Genomic DNA, 21,788 nt, shown 5'->3' on the forward strand with positions numbered 1-21,788 from the left:
AAATGATTTTTCTTTTAATCGGACCCTTTACAAATTTGTTCATCTTCATTATTATTTTGTTAATCGAATAAACCCTTTCCAAGGCAGAAAACAACAAAGATGGATGTAAACGAACTAAATTTTGTCTTCGGCAGACGATTCTACCATTATTCGTCCGAAATGAATATTCTAAGTTCAGCAGTATAGGCTAAATACCAAATATTTGTATGTTGCATTTCTAATTTAGAAGCAACAATTGCTGTTTATTTTTGAAAATTTTAATTTTTTTTTTATTATAATTTTACAGTGCTGAGCATAATCTTGTATCTAATTACAATTTAAAAACTCCTTGAAAAAGTTTTTTGCAATAACCGAACCCTATTTGCACAAATTCATAAAAGCAGGAACCCTGGTTGTAAGAAAGTGAGTAAATTTTTCACAATTTCACAAAAACCGAACCTTACACAAAATTTCTGGACAGACCCCTGGTTGAAATATGGAACAACGAAAGGATGTTTTTTTTTTTTAAAAATACCTTAATTTGTAAATAGTATAAATTACAGTCAATATATGTTTCCTTTTTATGAAATCTACGCACAGTATTTTCAATTTAAACGTCAATAAGACAAAGAATCGTTAAGCTTTTTGTTAGTTCGAACTTATGAATGTAGTTTATCTGGAGTACTTATCTAAAGACAGCAGGTGTTTTTAGCTAAGCTGTCTTTATAAGTAATTAAATATTTCACTTATGTTTAACCGCCTGAGTTAATTTTAAACAAAAATATGCCTACATCTTTTTGTTTAAAATAAATATCTTCTTTAAACACAAATTTTTCGTTTAAAATAAATGTCTTTCCTAAACACAAATTTTTATTTCTCTAACTTTATATTATTATTCTTAAACAACAATTGCAGCTACTAAATTAGCTATGCAACATACAAATATTTGGTATTTAGCCCATACTGCTGAACGCAGAATATTCATTTGGGACGAATAAAGAAAGAAGCGTCTGCGGAAGACAAAATTTAGTTCGTTTACATCTGTCTTTCTCCCCCCCCCCTCCTTCCTGGGAAGGGTTTATTTGATTAACAAAACAATAATGAAGATAAACAAATTTGTGAAGGGTCCAATTAAAAGAAAAATTATTTTGTGAAAGGTCCGTTTTTAAGTAATTTTGTTCGAGTTATTTTGAGTTATTTTGTGAAGGGTCCGCTTTTATGAAAAGATATTTTGTGATCGAAGTCTTTAAGCAGAGCTTAAAAATTTAAAATGCTGACTGTACATTAATTTTTTTTAATTATGAGACGACACTTTTTTTTTTTTTCAATATTTACGTGAGAAAAAAAAATACGGTCTCGGAATTGAGCTCGAATTTGTTGAATAACCAACAAAAACTCTATCGGAAACCCCGTAAACTTAAGAGGGAGTAGCATGAATCGAACGCTTAAAAAAGTTTACTCCAATTCGAAAAGAGTTATAATATAGTATTAAAAATATCAGAATTTTAAAAACCCTATCAAAATCCCATATTTGTTTTAAGAATGAGAAGAAAAAAAAACATGAAATAGGTGCAAAATCAGAAAACCACGCAAGTTATGAGAATAATTGCGCTCGATTCGATTTTAATTCAGCAAATTAATGAGTAATAACAACCATCTGTTTTTCTTCCATGGCAATCGCATTGGTTCTTTATCTCGGAATTTTCCTTCGAAATTCTTCGAGGGTTATTTAAAAGTAATTTTAGTTGGTATGTTACAAACTACTAGATTAGTAAAGTTTAAGATGGACTAATTTAATCTTTGCTCACTGTCTAAAACATTATTTGAAAAAAAAATTAATTTAAATGTGGGTAGAATTTTTCCTTTTTCACCCAATGAAATACAACCAATAAGACAACCAATAAAATTGACATATATTTTAAAAATAAGTAAACGATAAACATTTTGCTTCACCTACAGTTTTTACTTAAAACTTTTATATTCTATAATTATAATCTATACTCTATAGTCTTATAAGATCTTCGAGTTAAAAATCACACAAAAAATGTGAAGAAACGAGAAAGTTTTTGCAAATTCAACGTGTAACGTTTAATAAATTAGTAACAATAATGATAATCTGCAGTAAATGTCAAGCTCAAGGGTTAAATTAGTAAATTTTATTTTGCCGCTCTAATGACTTTATTTAAGAAAAATACAAACAAAAAATCACGACAAAATTTCAAATTTGGAAAAATAAAAAACTGGAATGGGGGATGATGCAAATATAATTAGTTTCGACCAAAAATTTTAACTGGCTACCAACAGTTTTCAAATCCTTAAGCCCCTAATAATATACATATTCATTTAAAACAGATACTGTTTATACTGTTATTACAAATCAGGGGTTTGTTTAGATTTAGAAGAAATTTGGGACACTTCACAAAATAATTTATCTTTTAATCGGACCCTTCACAGATTTGTTTATCTTCATTATTGTTTTATTAATCGAATAAACCCTTCTGGAGGGGGGTGAAGAAAAGAAAGACGGTTCGAAACTAAGTTTTCAAAGTTTTCCTAAGTTTAAATTCCAAATGTAGTATTCTAAGAAAATATTTTTACTTTTACAAGGGTCGTGTGCACATTTTTAATAATATTAAATGATATTTTTTTTGTAAATAAATTGATCAATTTACATTTATTCATGAAATTAATAGAATATTATGTAAATAAAAAACTTTTTCTGGAAATTTTTTAAATAAAATTTTATAAATTTAAGAATCGTCTAAATTTACTTAATGCGTAACACATTAAAAGTGATACATAACTAAGTTGTGTTATTTAAAATATGTCAATTGAAATTATTAAAAATGTGAGTGATTTTGTTTCCATCATTCGTCCGAAATGAATTTTCTGTGTTGAGCAATAAAAATAAACAAAAATTTCAAAAATAAAAAATTCGAAAGTTTTTTATTGCACTTGTGAGTTGCACGTTTTGACGAGCTCATTTTTACTGATTCTATGGTAAATACATGTTTAACGCGCATTCTTTAAATCGATTTTATCGTAAATCTAAATGATTTTTTAAGCAGCTTTTTCCGCTTTTCAACGTAATTTCGAAAATACCGAATTTTTATTACGATAATTATTACGACAAACAAGTTTCAGATCCCCCATTAAAATAATCACTTTTTGGCACACTTCATTTGTGCCGATCTTATCGTAAATCCAAGTGATTTTTGATATGTATTTTCTGCAATTCTTTCTTTCTTCTTTTTCGGCAGTTATTGCTATGCATTCCCACGTAGCATAAAAAATTCCGATAATTTTATTACGACATGCTAATTTTAAATCGCACGTTTGACATGCTTTATTCATGCTGAATTCAGCATAAATTTAAGCGATTTTTTTTTCTTTCAATTATTGCTGTAATTTTCCATGTGATTTTGATGATCCCGTTATTTGACTTACATGTTAATATTATACGCGAATTTCTATTCGCGAATTTAAATAATCACTTTTTGATATGGTATTTCGGTACGAACGGTATTCGGTACGATATTTCGGCACGGCAATGAATGTAATTTGGTCGAATATCGAATATTCGGCACAAAAAAAAAATCGGCCGAGTATCGTAGATTCGGGACTAAATAGCAACATCTTTAGAGGCGCAGCAACACTGAAACCAAAATTCCAATGCTAAGAATAATATTTTCTGTAAAAACATATTCATAAAATGACGCTAAAAATAAGGCTTATCATAAACGCTTCTGAAATTGCCGCGCTATCATAAAAACTAAAGATTATATACAAAAGCGAAACAGAAAATAAAAATTTATCTTAATTTTCGAAAGAAAATTTTGCAGCTGACCATCTCAGTTTTTCAATTACCAAAAAAGTCAAGAAAAAAAGGTCTAACATAAATGCTCTTAAAAATTACCATGTTATAATTAAAATATCTATAAAAAAAGTTTTTCTTTAAAAAACAAAAAAAAACTAAATTGAAACAAAAAACTTTCTTAATTTTTTTAATGAAAATCTTAAAATTGAAAATCTCAGCAGGGGTCTGTCCAGACATTTTGTGAAAGGTCCGTTTTTCGTGAAATTGTGAAAAAATTACTCACATTCTTTCAACCAGGGTCCGCTTTTATGAATTCGTGCAAATAGGGTCCGTTATTGCAAAAAAAAAACTTTTTCAAGGAGTTTTTAAATTGTAAAGATATACAAGATTATGCTCAGCACTGTAAAATTATAATTAAAAAAATTACATTTTAAAAAATAAACATCAATTGCTGCTTCTTAATTAGAGATGCAACATACAAATATTTGGTATTTAGCCTATACTGCTGAACGCAGAATATTAATTTCGGACGAATAATGGAAGAATCGTCTGCCGATGACAAAACGTAATTCGTTTACATCCATCTTTCTTGTTTTCTGCCCTGGAAAGGGTTTATTCCAGGGTTGGAGTTTTTGCCGGCAAAAAGGGGTTTTTGCCAAGACAGTGGCAAAAACCTGGTAAAAACCGGCAAAAACTGGTAAAAACCGGCAAAAACCAAATTATATAAATTGCTGATTAAATATTATTACAAAATACTTGAAACAAATTTAAATCAATCATAAGGAATAATAATTTTGATACATTACATGAAAAAATTATTTTTAACATATTAATAATTAATGTACCTAAGGGTAATAATTTTTAAAAGATTGAAAGTTTTTGATCTCTTTTCATTTTAGAATCCTAAAATAAATGTTCTTTTACAAATAAATATTATTATTTGTATAATACTATTATTTATTATAAAAAATTATTTGTACAATAATTAATTACACATGTTGATAGATATTTTATGCCTTAAATCATATTTGTATTAATTTAAAATAAGTTCATTTCACTGGAAAAAGGAGAATAATCACAAATTTTCCAATCAATAATGTTTTAAACTACTAAAATGATATATTATTACATTATCATTTAATTATGGAATAATAGTTTTGTTAATTTTTTTGTAATTATTTATATTTATAGTATATATTTCAATTTTAGGAATAATTTTGTATCAAAAATGTGTTTTTGTCCTCTCATCTTGGACAATATAGGTTTTTGCCACTTTTTGCCACTTTGCTTGGCAAAAACCTGTTTTTGCCAGGACGGTTTTTACCGGTATTTACCATGGTTTTTTCCACCTGCGGCAAAATCTTGCCAACCCTGGTTTATTCGATTAACAAAATAATAATGAAGATAAACAAATTTGTGAAGGGTCCGATTAAAAGAAAAATCATTTTGTGAAGGGTCCGTTTTTTATGAAAAGATATTTTGTGAACGGACCCAAATTTCTTCTAAACAGACCCCTGCTCAGTTTAAATTTTTACCATAGCCATATTTTTAGAAGAAAAAAAATTGCTATAAAATAAAATTTATTAGTAACGTTCACTAAAAAAAAGCGCTGTGCCATAACAAAAATACCTATAAAAGAAAAACAGAAGAGAAAAAAATTTGTTTTTAGTTCCTAAAACAAAACTTCAACTCTTAAATTCACAAATTACCGGTTATCTATATTACAGTACAGGGAAAAAGTGACAATAAATTAATAGTATGAGACGTTCAGTTAAAATGCTGCGTTATAATAAAAACAGTAAAAATGATGAAATTGACTTGTCTGAATACAATACTTTTTTTTTTAAAAAAAAAAAAGAAGTGCAAAATATTGTGGTTCGGTATAAAGTAATCCAGTTTAATTTCCTCAAATTTCGTTTTTCCATTTGTCTTCTAGGACAGGGGTTTCCAACTGGCGGCCCGGGGGCCGCATCCGGCCCGCGAAGCCTTTTTTTGTGACCCGCGAACTAAAATATATTAGTTGTCATTTTTTTACGGACAATTTTCGTAAAAATCTATATGAGTTTTAAATACTTTTCTCGTTAATAAAAACCTAATTTCTTCGTTTCTGTGAAATTTAACATACCAACGGTGCAAAGAAATTTATTTTTCAGGTTTTGCATCCAAGAAAATATATATTCAAATACAAAAATAATCGTCAATAAACAGTAACTTGCATGTGAAGAAATTTTATTTCTTAACAATATATAACGATAACCTTATATCATAACTGTTAACAATGGAAACCAGTTCATCTTTTTTCTGTCATTATATTTTTAAAAATATCGACATAAAAGTTAAGATTTATATCTGGCAACATGTAGCCTTTCTTTTCTTTTTTTATTTATTCAATTTTTTGTAGCTTTTGACAAGTCAAGCGATCGTTTATAAAATGAAAATTGCGAGAGTGATAACTAATTATCATTTAAAGAAAAAAAATTTGTAAAAAAAACACTTAAAATTACAATAACTTTCGAACAAAAGGAATTGGAGAAAAAAAAGTTATAATTCAAAATGATCCGATCAGCACCTCAAATTTCAACTTGCAGTTGAATTTTAGCGGACAGTAGATCGACCAACCTGTCTTTTCGAAATTGAAGAAATTCGGGTCCGTTCACGGACCTTTCACAAAATATCTTTTCATAAAAACGGACCCTTCACAAAATGATTTCTTTTAATCGGACCCTTCACAAATTCGTTTATCTTCATTATTGTTTTGTTAATCGAATAAACCCTTCCCAGGGCAGAAAACAAGAAAGATGGATGTAAAGGAATTAAGTTTTTTCTTAGACAGACGCTTCTTCCATTATTCGCCCGAAATTAATATTCTGCGTTCAGCAGTATAGGCTAAATACCAAATATTTGTATGTTGCATCTAATTTCGAAGCAGCAATTGCTGTTATTTTTTAAAATTTAATTTCTTTTTTATTATAATTTGACTGCGCCGAGCATAATCTTGTATCTAATTATTTTTTGCAATAACCGGACCCTATTTGCACAAATTCATAAAAGCGGTCCCTGGTTGAAAGAATAAGAGTAATTTTTTCACAATTTCACGAAAACCGGACTTTTCACAAAACGTCTGGACAGACCCCTGGTAACAGATGTTGTTTCAAGGTATAACCGCACTTCAAAAGAACGAAAATGCGTTGAATAGTAGCCGAGGAGAAAAAAAAAGTAAAGAACAATATTAGAAATAATTTCCAAATCGGGTACTGCCGAACAAAAAAATATCAGTAATTTTTACTAACTGTCGTTTTGTAAATGAACAGCACATTCGGAGATCCATATTCCGCAATTCGAAACAGAATAATAATCCGTAATAAAAATATTTTTAAATATACATGAGGGCAAGTAGGAAGAGATAAGAGTTAATGCAGCATCACGAATTTATTGATCTATCCGTATTCAAATCAACCAGCAGGTAACCAATTAAGAGCCCGTTCCAATATTATGTAAGCATTTTTTTTTTTGGCAATTTTTAACTCATGCACTCTTGTCAGCAAAATTAAGCAAATCACAAACCACCTATATTGCTTACGTAAAAAAAATACCACCTTACTTTTTGCTTTAACTATAATTTTTAATGCAGTAATTAAACCACAGAGTTAAAATATGAAGCTTAGCAAAAATAAAAATTATGTTCTTGTTTATTATAAAAATTTAAAGTAGAATATTTTTGCTATACTTTTGTACGTTTCTGTGATCATTAATTCTTGACCTCAAAATCTCCTTAAAGAAGTTTTTTCCAACTTTTTCGCCGCCCCCTCCCCCCCCCAAGTTTAACTTATTTTAATTTTTCCAAATCTAATTTCTTTCCTAATTGCTTTGTTATTTATTGTTATTTTATTTTTTTCTCAATTTAATTTCGCATTTTAAAGCAAAACTTAAAAATCAGAGAATTCTGATCGATACGTAAACATTTCTCATAACTCTCCCCCTTGCCGGCAAAAATAAGCCCTCTGTTGGTGTTTTGCATCGTCATATTGGAACGGACCCCTCAATCAACAACACGAACTTCAATCTTTAGTTAAGCATTCATGATTAAATAGAGGCGTCATTTCCCGATTTTCTTTTTTTTTGAGAAAGGCCCTGTTTTCGTTAAATTTCAAAACATCTATTCCTTTTGTAAAAATTTATAAAACCCTGTGGTCTGTTAAAACTTTTTGTAAAAGTCCATGTTTCTGTGAAATGTATACAATGAAATGCATATTTCTGAATACAAAGTTTTTTTAGATTTTGGTTCTTTTCTCCAGGGTTCTGTTTTTGTAAATATGTAAAAATAAGTTCTCGCTTTTTATAAAAATAATTAAATGAAATGTTTTTTTTTTAGTAGTAATTTTAAAATCTTGGTTTTTGACACGATATTATGCAATGCGTGAAATGGGCGTACGAGTCACAATAACTTTACAAGTTAAATTAACAATTTTTTTTGTAATTTATTTCTTTATCAACATGAAATATTTTGATATTTGATATAAGACTCTACGAATTTATCGATCCCGCGACACAGCAAATGAGTTGTGAAAAGTTATGATTTCTTAAAATACAGATAAAAGAGCGACAATAACATTAATACAATGGGGCGAACAGCCTTCAAATTATGCTAATATATTTCAAACAAAACAAGAGATATTCTCTAACATTCTGTTGTACTATAATAAGATTAAAAATTTAACCGGATTAAGTATTCTTTTATCGCAAACTATGAATTAATAAATTTATTTAGGTGATAACAAGACGAAGATTCTGATAAAAATTTAATTTTAATTTGTAATTATTGCACGGGATTAAATTATTGCACATGAACTAAATTTTTAAAAAAATTAAGGAAAATAAACTTAAAAATCCTACAATAATTTAAGAGCTTGCTAAAGAAGTTCCCAAATGGCATCCTAAAAAAAGCACGGAATTTTAAGTTTGCCAATATGTTATAGCTTTGTTAACTGCCTGCTGTTATACGTATTTCGAACAAGAAAATAAATTTTATTTCAGAGAATGAGTTTGGGGAAAGAAAAAAAAAAATAAGTTATATGTCTTACAATAGTGAACTCTTCTGTTTTTTTCATATCCGAGCTTTTAATCCCAATAATATTAAATGGTTGTCATAAATAATCTTTATTGCATTTTCCACAATTAATATGCAATTGCTTATATAGTATGCATTCTGCAAGGTGGGTTTTATATTCCCCAGTGTAAAAATTGAAAAATTATAGCATTACTACTAATTCTTATAAAAATTACTATTAAGTTTAAATTTTCCAACTTATCTTTACTTTATTACTTAAAAAGATCATACCAGGGTATAAACAAATTTTGTTTCACCTCCATTAGTATTAGAAAAGTTAAAATTTATAGAAAAAAGAGTTCATGTAAACTTAAGAGTAAACTAAGAAATTTTAAATGCTGAAAAAAAAAATATTTAAAAAATTCGAAATTGCAAACAAGCTACAGTCGGACTATTTCTCCGCTGCGTAATTTTGAGTTATCCTGCCATAATTTGTTTGCATTTTAATACATTAGAAGAAAAAAAATCCAGCGTTTGAAATTTAGTTCTAGGAATCTGGGTTTGCCGGAAGTTACTTCTTAAATTTATATTTCAAACTACTAATCTAGATGAACAACAATTTGCAATGGTCGGTATAGCGTCCTATTGATTTAACCGGAACCAATATTTTGGATATTTTAATATGCATCTGTCTGGAGTTCAGTGTAAGGCAAGTTAAGTTAGTATTTTAATAAGGGTAATACCAGGCTTAAGAGAAAAAAATTAAATTATTTTCAAAAAAATAAACGGTTTTGTTCTAAGTCTTATAATGTTATTAAATTATAGCAATAATTAAAGCAAGAAAGTGCATTTCTTAATTACTGGAAAAGCTTCTTGAGATGGTAAACCGAGAGGTCCATGCGCCAAACGCATACAGGGGTCTGTTTAGAAGAAACTTGGGTCCGTTAACGGACCCTTCACAAAATATCTTTTCATAAAAACGGACCCTTCACAAAATATCTTTTCATAAAAACGGACCCTTCACAAAATATTTTAACTTAAAAACGGACCCTTCACAAAATGATTTTTCTTTTAATCGGACCCTTCACAAATTTGTTTACCTCCATTATTCTTTTATTAATTGAATAAACCCTTCCCAGGGCAGAAAACAAGAAATATGGATTTAAACGAATTAAGTTTTGTCTTCGTAAGACGATTCTTCCATTATCCGTCTGAAATGAATATTCTGCGTTCAGCAGTATAAATACCAAATATTTGTAAGTTATACATCTCTAATTTAGAAGCAGCAATTGCTGTTTATTTTTGAAAATTTAATTTCTTTTATTATAATTCTCCAGTGCCGAGCATAATCTTGTATCTATTTACAATTTAAAAACTCCTTGAAAAAGTTTTTTGCAATAACCGGACCCTATTTGCACAAGTTCATAAAAGCAGGACCCTGGTTGAAAGAATTTAATTTTTCACTATTTCACAAAAAACCGGACCTTTCACAAAATGTCTGGACAGACCCCTGGCATACATGGTAAGTGAGAACTTATATTCTTCATAGAATAAGATACAATAAATGCGCAATTACGGGAACAAACACAACACATCAATAAATAATTAATCATTAAACACTGAGTAATAAACAATTCAAAAGCGTACGCAACTAAAAAGACATAATAAATAAGCTGGAAGTGCGTCATATTAACTGACCTTAACGAATTACATACATCAACTAACTCAACGGCGATATTCAAGAAGTGAGTTTCTCAGGACCTTTTGGAAGACAAAAAGTATATCATAAGGTCTGTTTAAATAATTATACTGTTGCTAACTACAAAATATTTAAATAATTCCCCACTGATTTCAAGATACCAGCATCATCAGGGGTCTGTTTAGAAGGAATTTGGGTCCGTTAACGGACCCTTCACAAAATATCTTTCCATAAAAACGGACCCTTCACAAAATATTTTAACTTAAAAACGGACCCTTCACAAAATATTTTAACTTAAAAACAGACCCTTCAAAAATTTGTTTATCTTCATTATTATTTTGTCAATCGAATAAACCCTTTCCAGGGAAGAAAACAGGAAAGATGGATGTAAACGAATTAAGTTTTATCTTCGGCAGACGATTCTTCCATTATTCGTCCGAAATGAATATTCTGCGTTCAGCAGTATAGGCTAAATACCAAATATTTGTATGTTGCATCTCTAATTTAGAAGCAGCAATTGTTTATTTTTTAAAATTTAATTTTTTTAATTATAATTTTACAGTGTTGAGCATAATCTTGTATATCTTTACAATTTAAAAACTCCTTGAAAAAGTTTTTTGCTTTGCAATAACGGACCCTATTTGCACAAATTCATAAAAGCGGACCCTGATTGAAAGAATGTGAGTAATTTTTTCACAATTTCACGAAAAACGGACCTTTCACAAAATGTCTGGACATACCTCTGATCATTTTAAATTAATGATCGGAATGTTAACCATTGTGGAGTGGTTCGAGGGGCACACTTTAAAAATATGCTATTTGATTACACATAATTGAGTTGCTAAATCAAACACGAAATCGTACTATTTTTTTACGCAATCGAATATTTAATTCTCAATATATAGAGACATGAATGATGATGGGAAATAAGCGTTACGTCACATTCTTTCAACCAGGGTCCTGTTTTCGGAATTTGTGCAAATAGGGTCCTGTTATTGTAAAAAACTTTTTCAAGGAGTTTTTAAATTGTAAATGAATACAAGATTATGCTAAACACCGTAAAATTATAATTTAAAAAAAATTAAAATTTCAAAAATAAATAGATGCAACATACAAATATTTGGTATTTAGCCTATACTGCACAACACAGAATATTTATTTCGGACGAATAATGGAAACAAAATCACTCACATTTTTAATAATTTCAATTGACATATTTTAAACAACACAACTTATTTATGTATCACTTCTAATGAGTTACACATTAAGTAAACTTAAACAATTCTTAAATTTATAATATTTTTTTTAAAAAACTGACATAAGTTAATTTTTATTTACATAATATTTTATCAATTAATTTTATGAATAATATAGTGCTCAATTATTTATTTACAAAAAAAATATCATTTAATATCAATAAGAATGTGCACACGATGTTTGCAGAAATATAAATATTTTCTTAGAATACTACATTTGGAATTTATAAATTTTTTTTGACTACGAAGAGGTTAAGGCACTTAATATAACGGAAATGAGATCAAACTTAGTCTTAGAATTAAAGCAGAAAAACATGATTAACAAAATTTTAGAGCAATATATGTCGATTGCCAGTAGATTTGAAAATAACTATAACAGCTGAACACTCAGCATCAGTCAATTTTTCCCGCCCATTTACAATAATACGCAAATGTCTATCGAGTGTCTCTTGTGAAGGGACCGATTAAAAGATAAATTACTTTGTAAAGGGTCCGTTTTCATGAAAAGATATTTTTTAACGAACCCAAATTTCTTCTAAACAGACCCCTGTTAGATAATCTTAAATTTGTTTAAATCGGCCAAGACTTAAAAATTTCAATGCACTACGTCACTACACAGTCAGGATTAGCAAGATTTAAATCACTAGATTTGATTTACTTGTGTGTTTTACTTTCTTTTCTTTCTAAATGATGGACTTAAATCACCTAATTTTTTTCTTTAAAAAAATTATTGATCATAGACGATAAGATTTTTTTAGAATATAATATTTAAATATAACCTCAGTTTATTTTTTTCCAACTCCGAACTCATAGGAGTTAAAGGTTTTATCTTGAGAAGTAATTATGAGTTATTTGATGTTCAAAATAGACTAATGATAAAAGAGACTTAATGAGGATAAAAACGGCGTGAAACTACTAAGTTATTAGTTCCCATTAACTGTATATAAAATAATTTGCTCTTTAACAAACAATTTCAATTACCTCTGCTTCTGCTGATTGAATACGGGGATTTAAATGTTATTTGCTTATTGGAATACAAGCACTTTTAAACTTTTTTTTTTATGTAGCTTTCATGGATACAGTGACAAAATTTCGAAATTTTCGAATGGCAATACCCGCTTTTATGATTGAAACATAATCCGTACAGTAAAAACCTAAAATGGAGTTAGAATGATATTTTTAGCACAAGAAATTACGACACTAATTCCAAGGCTTTTGCCAAGTATCGCCATTTTTCGTGATCACTAACGAGAAGACAGTGTAATAAAAACCTCTAAAAGCAGAGAAGAAACTAATAACGTGTCAGAGATGGCAAAAATATTTAAAACAAAAAATGCTTTCTTTGTAATTTTTTCTGTTTTTAATGGTTTTTATCACACTCTCTTCTCATTAGTGATCGCGAAAAATGGCGAGATGCTTGACAAAAGATTAATATCGCAATTTCTTGTGCTTAAAATATCGTCCCAACTCCATTTTCGGTTTTTTACTGTAAGGATTACTTTTCAAACATAAAAAGTGGGTTTATCATTTAAAAATTCCGAAATTTTGCAATAATTTGTGATAGCTGTAATCGTGAGAGCTACGCAAATCGTTTATAAACATTATTCTTGAGCGCATAGATCATAATACCTACGCACAAAATTCCTCTCCAGAGGGTCATATATCGGCAAAATTACTTTAATACTCTGTAGTCTGCTTATATACACAGAAAATAATTTATAATAATTGATTTTTTGTTTGTTTTTTATTGTTTCCTGATCTAAATTATTTTATTCTCATTTCACATCAGGCAAATTCGGCCTTGGTCTTTACAAATTAATAAAGGTGTTGATTTTGAATAAAAATAAAGATTACATTTATTCAGGAACTAGCTTGTATTGATTAAATTATAATTTTAACCTTTTCAGTAAAAAATCAAGGAATATTTTAGTTTCAATATTGATTCTAAATAATATCTCATTTTATGCATTTCTTTTAGTGAGATTCGATTCATTGTAAATCAAATTCATTGAATTAAAAATAAAATAGTAAAACATAAAATTTTCAACAATCTAAAATATCCAAGAAAAATATTCCGTTATAACGGGAGCAGTTGTGGAAAGGAAGAGGTAGCGGCAATCTGTTTAAGCCAAAGGAGCAATCATTAACTTTGTTGTCTTCTAAATTGTTTATTCACTCCTTGTATATTTTATTTTAACGCAAGAATTAAACTAATGCTAGAAAATTATGAAAAAAAACAGCCTAAATAACCACAAAAAAAACCTATAATTGTTTTTAACTTATTCCAATAATTCTACAACAAAAAAAAATTTACAGTAAAATTTTTTTTATCTTTCTTTTTAAGAATCTTTATTTAACTAAAAAGCAATTAAAATATATGTAGTTCGAAGACAAATAAGTATTTAAGCTACAAAAGTTTAAGAAAATATTGGTATGCAGGCAGTAAAAAATAAATTATTTTTCGATAGGATTTTGCTATAATTTCAACAGAGACAAACTACATTATTACACGCAAAGAAGAAAATGTGTGCAAAAATGTTACCATCTTTTTCTTTGAAAATATTTTACATACTGTATTACATCAGAGTGCGAAATTTCCACTCGTCATTGGCGACCAAACATTTAGCTTGGCGCTAGTAACAGAGTTTGATTCTAGAGTAGTATTCTAGAGAAGTTTAGTGCAGTAAGAAGAGGTATACAATTTGACAGTAGAACTGCACTTAACCAATAGTATTGGCATTACTGATACTTTAATTTTCTTATTTTAATGAGATGCGGGCAATACTGAAACCATTGAGACCTTAAAAGAACCTTATTTTAAATTAATATAATAGCTTATTTGCAATAATGTGCTTCCATTTCTCAGTCTCTACATTCTTTTATAGTTTTTAATAATAAAAAAATCTTTATGTAACATTTAAACATTTTAAAAATTGTTCATATTTTTAGTGACAAGCAAAAATTTTAGTCTGGGTAGTACTATTAGAATTGAAATTTCATACCATGGTATATATGGATAATTTGTGGAACTTCATTTTTAAATATTAAAAGCAAACTTATATTATTTTTATTAAACTAAATATTTTAATTTTTTAACATAAAAACTGGATCTATTTTTACTTTTCCAAAAAATCATTGTTTAAAACGCCTGTCCTTGCAAAGAATTAATGCACTATAACAATTAAAATAATGCAATAAATGCATGTACTTTATGCCAACCAGCCAAGAATTAGTGTCTGATTTATTATAAGAAGGTCTGAGAGGCACAAGCCTAGGCCCTCACATCTTCGGGGACCCCTATTATTTTTGTGTTTTATCTTAGGAATTGTCTATTAGAGAATCAAGAGTTAACAAAAATTTAAATAAATATTAGCTCAAATTTACTCACTATATTGTAATTTACTTATGATGCAAATCATTTTAAAAAATTCATCATAATTCAGGGGTCTGCTTAGAAGAAATTTGGTTTCGACAAAATATTTTAACTTAAAAACGGACCATTCACAAAATGATTTTTCTTTTAATCGGACCCTTCACCAATTTGTTTATCTTCACTATTGCTTTGTTAATTGAATAAACCCTTCCCAGGGCAGAAAACAAGAAAGAAGGATGTAAACGAATTAAATTTTGTCTTCGGCAGACAATTCTTCCATTATTAGTCCGAAATGAATATTCTGCGTTCAACAATATAGGCTAAATACCAAATATTTGTATGTTGCATCTCTAATTTAGAAGCAGCAATTGCTGTTTATTTTCGAAAATTTAATTTTTTTTATTATAATTATACAGTGCTGAGCATAATCTTCAATCTATTTAAAAACTCATGGAAAAAGTTTTTTGCAATAACCGGACCCTATTTGCACAAGTTCATAAAAGCAGGACCCTGGTTGGAAGAATGTGAGTAATTTTTTCACAAAAACCGGACCTTTCACAAAATGTCTGGACAGACCCCTGTAATTAAACGACAAGCAAATTTGGTTCAAAGTAACGACTATGAGGCCACTGACAATTCTGTGCTTAGCACCCCCACATTTATAAATAAGGCCCTGACTAGAATATATTGTTCGCCAAAAACTCTTAATTTCTTCCTTTGTTGGGAAGTATAAAAATTACTGACTTCTGATACTTCATAATACAGTGAAACCTTAAGAAAAAACCACATCTGTGTAACAACATCCTCTATTTGCAACCACTTTAGGAAGGGATAGAATTTTTTTCATAGACTTTGCGTTAAAGAAACCCTTTAGGAGAATTCATCAGCAATTGGGCAAACCTCTACCCCAAATGCGGAGGTCAAATAAGGAAACACGAAAAAATATTGAAACAAATAAAAATTAATAAATAAGTAGATTTGATTGCATTCAAAATATTTGTGAGTGGCTCTTATTTGGAGAGCTCTTCCTGACCATCTCTAAAAGAGAAGTAGATTTGATTGTATTCAAAATAATTGTGAGTGGCTCTTACAGTGGAGCATCGTTTATACGACGCCGAAGGGACCACCGAAAAACGTCGTATAAACGATAACGTCGTATAATCGATTTTAACTTCTAAAACTGAAACTAACTCTGTTTTCAGTTAATTTTAATGTTTAACGTGTTGATTTACATAAATTTCTAAATTAGACAAAGCAGAACAAACAAGTAACCAAAGAAAAAAAATTTTCAGTGAGCAATTTGAATGTATGATACCTTTAATTATATTTTCTTGCTATTAGTCTCTACAATGCTTTGAATAGCGAGTTGAACTTACTGCTTTCTATGATGCAATTTTAGATTTCCAATCACTGCAAAATCTAATGGCTGAAGCGCACTTGTGCAATTTGCAGGAAAAAAGGGAGCTTTTACATTTTCCGAAATAATTAGTATCGATGGGTGCGCTGGACATTGGTCGATGAATAGCAAAATTTTTCGTTTTTCCTTCTTCATAGCATTGTCAAGTTTTTTCAGTCATCTAGTAAAAATTACGGTCGACATCCAAGCATTCTTGTTGGCACCCTTTTCTGTATCATTCATGTTGGCAAATTCCGCCCTTTTTTAAAATACACAAGTAAAAATAAAAAATTATATAAACGTGAACAAAATCTAAAAACCGACGTATAACCGATTCTGTGCGTCGTATAAACGATATATTTTTATATTAAAATGAATAGGAATGATTTGGGACCACACTAAAACGTCGTATAAATGTAAACGTCGTATAAGTGATCGTCGTATAAACGATGCTCCACTGTATTTAGAGAGCTCTTTCTGACCATCTCAAAAAGAGATCGACAAACTCATGTCACAGCCAGAAAGCTCTGAAGACAAAGCTATCAATGATTTATTTTTAGAGTTGAAAATTAAATTAGAAGAAAAAAAGTTTTTTTTAACAAAAAAAAACTAACTTAAACAAACAAACTTCTTCTCATTTTTTAAAGCTAACTAATTTTTATGATATAAAATTAAATGCAAACTAAAACAAAACACATAATTTTTTATTTATTTAAAATAGTTCTATCATTCGAAATTGTTAAGTTTGTTTTTACACATAATTATAACAATAAAGGTCATTTTTATTGACGTTAAATCTTATTCATCGATCTGGTTATTACAATGCCAGTACAAGCGGCATTTCCGCACCAATAATACTTACTGAGTAAAATTTAAATTGCTGGCAAAAAATCACTGGGGATAATTCCAAGACCAACTACAATCGCCAAGGTGCCAAATAGATTTTAAACTTGCAAATTGTTTTTTTAAAAATGTACATGTTTGCACGGTAAGAGCTATACATTTAGAGATGTTTCTTTTAGCTTCCCGCAGGCTACTGCGCAGAAGTTGCCAAGACTTGGAGATTATTCTGCCACAGATCCCGATATGGAAGTCTTCCAAATCATGTACCTTCAATAATACTTCGAGGTCAATAAAGGTAACCCCTAAGAGAGACCAATTTACTGTAGAACAGTGAGTGGTCGCTCCCGAAAGATTTCACTGCACTAATTAAAAATATTAAAAAATATCACAGGACCGACATATACGTGATCGTGCGATTCACCTTACACAGCTCATGATATCACACATAAAACAACATTTCAAACTCTAGTGGCCCATGATCACATGGACGTTATCCTTATACACTATACTCGTAATAGTATGTTTACTGGAGAATGTGGGCCTGGGAAAGCAGAAAGCACTTATTACTCAATCTGTCAGTCCCGACGGGATAAAACAATAAGGTTTATATTCAACACCTGGTAGAAGAACCATTATAAGTTTCGACAAAGCATCCCATTCCATCATCAATTAACATGAATGCTCTATAAACCAACGATTCTCGAAAGATGTTCTGCAGAACCTTGGGGATTCAGGGTCACATGGGTTCAGAGATTTAGAAGTTTTATTTTACCAGCTCAGATTTTTGAAAACTTAATTACATCTAGTTAATAATTCCTTATTTATTTAATGATATTACGGCCGTTTTATAGATATTATTTAAATAAAATGCTAATGGAAAAAAATTTACAAAACTTTTAAAAAATATATAAGCTTACTCTGATAACAATTGAATAAATTATGAAAAGGAAATGCATTCATAAAGTTAATTACATTATAATTTCCCATTAAACTTTTCATTACATATTTTCTTGATAAAAGCCTAATATAGGCATGATGGAAAGTAAAAATGAGCGGGCAGTTTGCAGTCACAAAAATTAAATTTCAAATATAATTAAATCTTTACAAAAAAACAAAAAAAAGTCAACTTCTTTGAGTTGTATTAAGAACATTGTGTGTATATAACTGCATTGATCTACCAATAAAAAGTTGTTCAGTAGTTTTGTTTACACTACAGTATTTGTCAACAATTAATGGAATGAAATTTTCGATCTTAGAATTCAATAACATCAAATAATAATGCATAACGAAGAAACATAATATGCACGTTAGATTTGATTTTACAAAAACAATAAGCTGTTAAGATCACGCATACGAAATAAAAACATTTTGATCATTTGATCAAAAAATATTTTGAAATCGCATTTGTTACAAATCAACACTCTATAATCAAGAAATAACAAGGTAAGAACAGGAGGAAATATTGTTATAAAAACAAACACAAGAAACTTTGCTTATGAAAAATGAAATATAAAAATCGACGAAGTAAAACACAAAGTTAGAACAACAAAACAAATCGATGTAAACGTACTTACTATGGAAATTCCTTTGGTTATAGGTATCAAACATTGAAGTAATCAAATTAATATTATAGTATTATCCTTTACTAGTGGCTTGGCAAGATTTTACAACCTCATTAACACAAAACTTGAAGATAATTTCATCAATGAAGGGTCGACACATAGCACCACCTACAAATAATATCCACAAGAAGACGGGCACTGAAATTCGTATCACAATGCTGCAGAAAAGGTATCATTTTTTTAATCCTGCCCCCCCGCAGCAGGAAAGGCAAAAAGAATCACAACACAATCACATTCTTTACATGGATCAAACTGAGAAAATCCGTTGTATAAGGCCCTGAAACAATTGGTATTAACAGAATGCCACCGATAAATAGTATTCTACAAAACAAGTTGACTTTTTCTGGTAAACAAGTCGCCCCGAACGTACGACTTCTAAATCAATCATTTACGCACATATCGCCGAGTGTAAACAACCAACGACGCTCATTGGCTGCGGCAAGACGGCCGATCTCATTCAAAGAGACCTACTACGATGCGGGGATGGCGGTAGAAGATGTGCAACAAAATAATGATTCCTCTTGTTTTGTTTTTCTTTTGTGCTAGCTTTGTTTTTCTTCTTTTAAGAATGATTTCAATAGAAATTATTCTTAACGAGATTCTAAATTTTATTTTGATTTTCAAATATTCGTAACATAATGGAATAAATTATTTTTTCCCTACAATCCGTTGCACCATTTCTTGCTTGAAATCTTACTTTTTATTTTATTTAATTTTTATTTATTTTTTTGACCGTTAAAAATTATTTAAAAATTTAACTTCATTTACTGGGAGGTTCATACTTATATTGCGATAAAAGATGTCCAGTAAAATAATATTTCATCTTTCTTCGTTTTTTTTTTTTTTTTTTTTTTTTTTTTTTTTTTTTTTTTACTCTGTTGAAATTATTCTTAACGAGTATGTTTTTTATCCTTCAAATATTTATAACATTATGGAATAAATAAATTTTTCAATGCAATCCGTCGCCTAATCTCATGCTTGTGATCTTACTCTTTATTTTTATTTTGTTTTAATTATTATAGATTATTTATTTATTTTTGCCCGTTTAAAATACTTAATAAATTTAACTTTATTTATCAAACAGGGTTTATTAATTTTTTTTATCGGGTAATTATTTTTTCTTTTTAAATAAAATGGAATGAAAAAGTGACATCAATAATGATGTCTTTCGGCTACTTCGGTTAAAATTAATACCCCTTAATTTTCATACGCCATATTATTTCCAGTGTCGCGTGTAATCCACTAATTTTAAACCTCATGATGTTTTTATTTATTTTAAGGAGTAATTAATAGTTATTATTTTCCTATCTTTTATAAATTTACCGTTCTTCTCTCTTTTAAACATAAAAAAAAATATATGAAAGAAAAAATAATTAATATAAAAATATCGAAGAAAAAATATTGTAAAAGTACAACATAACGAGGTTAAAGAACGATAGATTGACCGAAAGGAATGAGTGGACTAGACTTGGCATAAATCTAACAGTTAAGTAGCGGTCAGACATCATGTAGTTGTATAACGTGGGAGGGGGGCATATTTCACACAAAACCAACATATTTCAAGCGTAGGCAGTTTTGTTAAAGGGGAGAATATTAGTATAATATTTTAACAAAAATTATTATTTTTGAAATAGTAAATCTAACATTAGGTGCTTAGAAGATTGAAGCGTTGCAACCTCCCCGGAATTCAAAAATATTATATTAAATATTAATTTTAATATTTTAACAAAAATCATTGTCTTTAAAATACTAAATTCATCATAAGGTGCTTCAAATATTGAAATGCTGAAATCTCCCCGTAATTAAGAAACATTACTTTACAACTAAACATTAACAACTAAAATGCTTATCTTTAAAATAATAAATTTAACATAAGAGGCTTCGAAGATTGAAGCGTTGCAACCTCTCCGGAATTAAGAAACACAATATAAAGCATTATTTTTTGGGAAGTAATTTTGTAAAATTTTAATTTAATCGTTAATAACTTATGGCTTAAAGTGTTTAAATTAACGCGTACAATTGCAGTACAAAGCTCATAAACTTGTGTAGCACTGGATCAAGCATTTTAGCTAAGGCTCTAATAGGAAATCTGAACCAATTCTTTGGCAGTACGCCAATATGAAGTAAACAAGTTCGCGAGTATTAACATTAACGTGAGAGTTTAAAGCCCATTTAGATTTTTAAAATTATTAATATTGGTAATTGTGCAGCGATGAATTCGAGAAACAGTTTAAAAAAAGGGGCTTTCTTATATTTAGATATCCATCAAATCTCGAAAGAAAGAAGAAATTTGAAATGAATTGCTGGAGATATAACTAGCAGCCTGGAAGTGGATCTCTCGGTAAATACTCATTTATTTATAATTTTTTGAATTTATTTTATTATTGATATTAAAATTATTAATATGGGTAATTGTGCAGCGATGAATTGGACAAATAGTTAAAAAAAGGCTTTCTAATGCTAAAATTTCATTCAGATCTCGAAAGAAAGAAGAAGTGGGTAATAAATTGCAGAAGATATAACTGGTAGTGGAGCTTGCTTATGTGAGGAAAATACTAATTTATTTAAAATTTATTGAATCTATTTACTTATCTATGCAGTATATAAACGATCTTAAGTTGTTAGAATTTGTTCCTGAATGCTTGTTTTTGTCTGTTTTTTTTTAAATAAATAAGGGAACAATTTTTCAGAATTGTTAAATTTTAACGATGTATCAAATATAAGAATTTTTATTGAAAACTGCATTTATTAAGTAA

At 29.0% G+C, this 21,788-nt stretch overlaps 1 protein-coding gene across 4 annotated transcripts in view; it reads right to left on the reverse strand.

The window, feature by feature from the left end:
- LOC107443324 (insulin-like peptide receptor) overlaps window positions 1–19,506 on the reverse strand; it is a 142,248-nt gene extending 122,742 nt beyond the window's left edge. For 2 of the 4 annotated variants that reach the window (XM_016057149.3, XM_016057146.3), the window contains exon 1: window positions 18,985–19,472. The gene's annotated coding sequence lies outside the window, so the exon portion shown is untranslated. Of the gene's footprint in view, window positions 1–18,980 lie in introns of all 4 variants that reach the window. The other 2 variants (XM_016057147.3, XM_016057148.3) reach the window with 2 other exon arrangements.
- Window positions 19,507–21,788: the final 2,282 nt, after the last annotated feature.

Source organism: Parasteatoda tepidariorum, chromosome 7, assembly GCF_043381705.1.
Source record: "Parasteatoda tepidariorum isolate YZ-2023 chromosome 7, CAS_Ptep_4.0, whole genome shotgun sequence".
Lineage (NCBI taxonomy): Eukaryota > Metazoa > Arthropoda > Arachnida > Araneae > Theridiidae > Parasteatoda > Parasteatoda tepidariorum.